Here is a 6,155-nt window from a genome sequence, read left to right on the forward strand (position 1 = left end):
CACGTTCCACCATTGTTTTTGAAATAATTATGTTTTATTTAGTTTGTAATAAGTTAATATTATAAATGACAATTCATTTTTATTCAGCTAACTGTTTTGTACTCAATTGTTTTTTCAAACCAGAAACGATATTATATTATTTTTAAAAATAGAATCTATTAGAATTATATTTTAAATTGTAACAACATTTACGTTGGTAGGTAGGTAAACTATCAAAATTAAATGAACACTGTTTAAATTATTATCACAATGACAGACCAGTGGCAAAATGTGTAAGTAGGTTTACGTAGTGCACACAAAATTTTGTCAGTCTTACGTATTTGTTTTCATTGAAATTACAGATAGCATGTAACTCCACTTTTTGTTCAAAGTGACTTTTTCATTCCAATAGCTTCCTGTATTACTGCTCTTCGATTCTCGACGAAATATTTTGTAAACAGAATATTAGTAAAATCCACGAAATAGGCCGCGCAAAAAACAGCTAACTCCATATATGTATAGCGATATAAGTAAAAAGAGCTAGCACCGCCGTTTTGTACTAAGAACACTGTTAGTGTGAGGTGTGATTTGTAGGAAAAGCTCTATAAACTGTATAAAACTTAATAAAAACGTATTTTTTGAGAATACAACTTAGCAAAACATTAAATGAAAGTTATTCTATATATTTTAAATTATTTTGAAGTTTGATGACATAAATGATTGTTCCCATACACATTGTCTGGTATAATATTTAGTAGGGTAACGGAGATAAAAGATTTGGGTGTATTGTATGATGCAAAGTTCACTTTCAATCAGCATATTCTTAACATCAGTACTAGATCTAGCAAAATGCTTGGTTTTGTTATGAGGGTTTCAAAATCATTCGAAAACGTCCGAGTGCTACGTACAGTATACGCATCATTTTTGTTGAGTATTCTTGAATATGCCAGCATTATTTGGAGTCCTAATAGGGTCCATCCACACAATTAAGTTGGATCGAGTCCACAATAGATTTCTCAGATTTCTCTACTTAAGAACATATGGGTTTTTTCCTTATGATAATGACAATAAAATGAATTTCCCGACTCGTTTTCTTCTGGGTATGCTATCAATGCAATCCCTGTCTACCCGAAGAGTGATTGTTCTTTTAAAGCATTTCTTTCTACTTCTTCGTGGGTTCATTTACAATCCGTATATACTGGCAAATATTAATTTTCATGTTCCCACCAATATCACTCGTAGCTCCACGGTCTTCAAGATACCTCGTCGCAGAACAGATGTTATGTTTCATGATGCTGTGTATCGTGCAATTAGCTTATTTTTTGATGGCACCATAAAGGTTGATTTGTTTTTTATTAACTATATAATGTTTGTGGACGTATTAAATAGGTTAAATTTATAATTGTATAAATTATCATATTTCATTAATATTTACACATGCTGTCTTTTTATTGTTATTTGTAATTAAGATATTTTTATACATTTGTATTTATTATGTATTATGGCGCATTGGCCAATAGCTGTAATGCCGTAATACTCTTTTTATAAATAAATAAATAAATAATTAGAAAACCTACAAGTTAGTTGGTTCCTTTACAAAAAAGTGATGCTAGCGGTGACACTAACACTTTGATTGGAGTTAATACATACGTACAAAAGAAAAATAATATTATTTAGTTTTTTACATTACTACGCCTTTTATTTTATTAAATTTATTCACATTTTTTTGTCGCAGATAACGAAAGGAAAAAAAATAATGGCCTTAAATAATAATACTGCAGCAATTATTGCTATGGCGATTTTATTTATTCATGATTGCATTTTTTTTTATATTATCTGAAACAATTACATCAGAATCATCAGGATTGTTCATTACTCAAAATGAAAAAGATAATCAAGATCCTCAGTTCAATATTCAACAAATTATTACAAATACCTACTTTAGAATTAGAAAGAAATTCATTAGCATTTATTGATAATACTCGTATTACAAATAATCAAACTGTTCGTTCTTGAAAATTTCATTAGTGATTGTGAAAGCGTAATGTCACAAGAAACATCAAAAGTATACCTGTTTTCCGAGTGGGAATCTAAAAAATCTCTGTTACCATTAGGCGTAAAACCCACTTAACGCAGCGAGTGGGGCGCTCGCGCAAAATTTCACAAGTGGCGCGTAAATCATCGAAAATCCAACGTAATCAAATACGCCAGAGTACACTGGTTTTGACGAAGCGCTGTGCCCGCCTGCCCCATATTTCAAAGCACATACGTGAAGCGCACGCGTTATTTGGTTTGGCAGCGGGACAAATTAACGAAAATATTACATATTCAAATATGTCAAAGCGGCGACAAGGGGCGCGCGTTTTTTTATTTATCCGCTTCTGGAAGCGTTGTCAATAGACGGACAAAATCATTGTTTAGTTAATCGGTGTGCGATATCTATATTGCTAGTAGAATTATGTGAATACGAATTACAAGCCGCCGAGAAATAAAATAATAATTTTATTGCCTTGTTATGAGAGGCGCTGAAAATAATAATTATTTTGTGCTTCTCGTGCCTCTTATTACAATGGTGATGAGTAATACGCGGGTGGGAGGAGTGTCATTTTGGTTGTATTTACGCTTCGCAGTGATCGCACCGATCCGACGCCTTTAGTGGGCTTTATGCCTTAGGCCCGTTTCAGACGGGACACCGGAGTCGCGTTCGTATATAATAAGGAGGCCTTTGTATTCGAATAAAGGGTCCATTGCATTATGTTTATGAACGCCACAGACTTAATGAGTCAACGCGTGTCCGGTACACTTTTCCGTCGGCCGCTACATTCTCAAGCCGCTGATACACTTGTTTTTATTACCACAGCCAGTTTTGTGTTCTAATTTATAACGCGAAATTATGCGTTGACTCATTAGCTCTGCGACATTCATAAACATAATACAAAGGCCCGTTTATTCAAATACAAAGGCCTTCTATATTATATCGAGAGCGACACCGGTGTCCCGTCTGAAACGGGCCTTACGTTACAGACTGGTGTATTGTAGACTGACATTAAACTAAATTTCTATTGATTGGAAAATTTTACAATACACTGGAACCAGAAATTTAAGTATCTATCTTTATTTCGGCCCTAAAAAGATCTTGTGAAAAATGTACGGCACATAAATCTGATGAAGTGAACAAACTTCACGTGGAAAGAAAAGAGGACGCTCAAGCTGAAAAAGAGCAATGTAGCAAATAGCAGTAGGCACTGCTAATGGCTCAATAGTCAATGCACAGTTTTTGTGCATTTAATTTAAAAACATGCTATTCTTGGGATGAAGCAGAACGAGGGGTCAGTGCCGATGAGTTGTCCTCTATAGTAGCGAAACTGATCACAGAAAGAGTTCTGTCCAACTGACATCGTCGTGAAACAATTCAGTCAGTAGAATTCGAAGATCTGCCTACGAGTAGCTTGCATTTAAGTAAATTGCCAATAACAACCAGGAATTACAAAGATATACAAGATTAATTGAAAACCACCATTCTATCTGATTACCATTTGTATTATGTTAATTTACCTATTCTTCTACTTATTATGCCATCCCCTAGCGGAGGTCGGCCACCATCAAGGCGATCTTATATTTGTCATCTGCTACCCGGAACAGTTCAGTGGAGCTGCACTCGTACCAATCACGGAGGTTCTTAAGCCACAAAATGCGGCGCCGTCCTCTGCTACTCTTACCATTGATCTTTCCTTGAATGACAAGTTGGGGAATACCGTATTTGTGTCCTCTCATAATGTGGCCGAGGTACTGTAGTTTCCTGGTGTTGATACTACGTAGAACTTATCGTTCCTTCCCCATTCGATTGAGAAATTCAACATTTGTCACCCGGTCAGTCCAAGAAATTTCGAGGATACATCTATACAGCCACATCTCGAAAGTTTCAAGTCTCCGTGACATCCCTTGGCTAAGCGATCATACTTCCATACCATAGAAAAGAATTGAGAGAACATACCAACGTACCATACGCAGTCTCAGGCCTAGGTTAAGATCTCGATTGCTAAGGAGGCGACACATTTTGAGAAAGGCCCTCCTTGCGATCTCAATTCTAGTTTGTATTTCCTGAGACTGGTCCCATTTCTCATTGACCCATGTACCTAAATATTTATAATGGGTAACACGTTCGATTGGTTCGCTGTTAATGACAAAGTTTGTATTGGTGTCTGGTGTCGCTATTTTTGATACTAGTAATAGTTTTGTTTTCTTGAGGTTCATTTTTAAACCATAAGAATTACTGACCTCATAAACCTTTTATACCAGCTGATGTAAACTCTTCAAACTATCAGCAATCAGCACAGTATCATCAGCATATCGTATATTGTTAATATGTTTCCCAATAACCAAAATATCCACCGATTCACCTTGTAAGGCTTCCTTGAAAATAGCTTCTGAGTACATGTTAAATAGCTGAGGTGACTATATACACCCCTGTCTTACACCGCGACGAATTTTTACCTCTTCACTGATTTCGTTTTCGATCTTAATATTCGCTGTTTGAATCCAATATAAGTTAGCTATCAGTTGAATGTCTCTTGCATCTATATTGTTTTTAAATAAAACCTGTTGACAGGTTCTCACTTCTGTTTGTTCTTACGCTTTCCACTTAAAAATATATATTATTAAATTTTTATTTTGTCTAATAATTTATTATAATTTTATTGTTTCTCTCATAGCTAATTTATTAAATACTTATATTAAAAAGGGCCAACTCCCTCAAATAAAATTGAAAAAGGTTATATGTCACAATATGAATCGTTTAGGATAAAAACAATTATGATATTATTTTATATGTATATAATATCCAGTTTAAAGTTCATACTGTAAAATTAGCTCCAAAGTAGTTGGCTCTTCTGTCGGTTTGTTAGTTTTTAAAATCACAACCTAGTTACTGGTATTAAATAACATGTTGAATAGTAAAGCATTTATTAAAATAATGCTGTTGAATATAAATTGTAATATGGGTATAATTTTTAAGATTGATAATGATAATACAATAAAACAAAAGTAATCTGCAATTTGATTCAAACTAAAATTAAAATAATTCACCTGTGCTCTGTCTTAAGAAATATGAAGCGTTCGGCGCCAACAAATAATAGTGATACTGATAAATATTATAACATTCATAAAATGTAGATAAGTTTTTTTCTCAAATTCAGGATAGAATTTTCTTCCGTACTATGCTTACCATATTTGTCATTATTATCCATCTATTATCTATCTTATATTATTATTATTATTAAATATCAAAAAATCCGCATAAAATAACTAAATAAGATGTTATTAAAATTAAGAAGGTATTTTTTTTAGTAGTACTATAAATTTGTTTTAATATTATAATAAGATAGTAGATTGTGGGTTAAAAATAATAGTATGCAACATGTAATTCGATGCGTATTTTATTATTATTTATATTATAAGAAATAAAACAATAGAAAAAATATATTAATTTAATAATGCTCATTTTATTATACATATTATTATCGTCACTCCCGGTTCTAACTTGTCGTGAATAAGAGTTACTACTTTTAAGCATATCTCAGAAAATTGTTTCCAGATACCTATTAAAATATATACCTACATAGTTTCGGTTAGCAAAGAAAACGCCAATTCACACAGTAATTTATGGTAATACATAATATTGAATAAAACACGGGTTCCCAACCCATGGGTAGCGACTTCCAGGGCGGTTGAAAGATGTCTTTGAGGGGGTCGCCAAATAAATAGTAACTGAAAAAAATATTACTACAATGCGAAATTAAATTTTAATTCCGACTTTCTTCGGATGGAATTTCATATTAACATGTATTTATTGTATGTAAAAATAATAAATGTCCATTTGTATTTGTGTGATACCTACTCGGAAAATCGACGCTCGATTAATCTCTATCGAAAATCAAAGAATTCCGTTAAAAAATGGACCAAACAGTTTAGCAATGAATATTAGGTATATCCGCAAATAAAATTAGTCAATTACAAATGGTACAACAATATTTTTTAAAAGATCAGAAAAAAATGTGTCATGATTGTCAATAAACAAACATAGATACTAGTAGAATATTTGCGAATCCTGAAGATATTATTTTGATAAACATCACGTTAAAACAGAGTGAAAGAAAGTGATGATTGAAAATTCAAAT

Source organism: Rhyacophila brunnea, unplaced genomic scaffold (assembly GCF_057557595.1).
Source record: "Rhyacophila brunnea isolate RB1 unplaced genomic scaffold, BYU_Rbru_1.0 scaffold_23, whole genome shotgun sequence".
Classification (NCBI taxonomy): domain Eukaryota; kingdom Metazoa; phylum Arthropoda; class Insecta; order Trichoptera; family Rhyacophilidae; genus Rhyacophila; species Rhyacophila brunnea.